At 29.8% G+C, this 631-nt stretch overlaps 1 long non-coding RNA gene across 1 annotated transcript in view; it reads right to left on the reverse strand.

The window, feature by feature from the left end:
- LOC119588020 overlaps positions 1-631 on the reverse strand; it is a 1996-nt gene that overhangs the window by 799 nt on the left and 566 nt on the right. The gene's annotated exons all lie outside the window — the stretch shown is intronic.

The raw sequence follows: 631 nt of genomic DNA on the forward strand, positions 1-631 counted from the left end.
TACTATCCAGAGTCGAGAATGCAAACTAACATACAAAAGCCATCTTATGGAAATGAATGCCAAGCTGACACGTTATAAAAATGACCGCCACGGTTTAGTCTGACACGGCTCATGCACCTTGGTTGGCAGTGTGTTTTAATCTAACCTTTGGCAACTCACTCGGAGAACATGCTAAAAGCAATGGACAGTGTTAAGAATGATAAAATTTGCGAAGATGATGCAAGTATCTAATATCGTATATGATTGATTTGTTTTCCAAATGTTGTTTAATGATTATATGTAAAAATGATATTAATTTCAAAATGTCAGATTTTAAAGGTATTTGATGAATGGTATTTAATGAAAACAAATATATTTCTAGTGGATATTATACATAGATTTATATATAGATTTACTTTCGTTAGTTTTCTTTAGCTAAAAATAATAATCACAAATTGATAAATTAATAAATCATAACTCAGTTAATTAAAATAAGTAAATTCTTTCTATGATTTACCCGCTCTCCATTTTTTTTATCAAGTATAAACTGCATATGTTATCGACCCCATTATATGTATTGTATTGCACATAATCGTTAGTTAGTTTTGCCAAATATATAAGGTAGAAAATAAGGCTTGTTACCCACACTAGG

The sequence above is a fragment of the Penaeus monodon genome, chromosome 23 (genome assembly GCF_015228065.2).
Source record: "Penaeus monodon isolate SGIC_2016 chromosome 23, NSTDA_Pmon_1, whole genome shotgun sequence".
Classification (NCBI taxonomy): Eukaryota; Metazoa; Arthropoda; class Malacostraca; order Decapoda; family Penaeidae; genus Penaeus; species Penaeus monodon.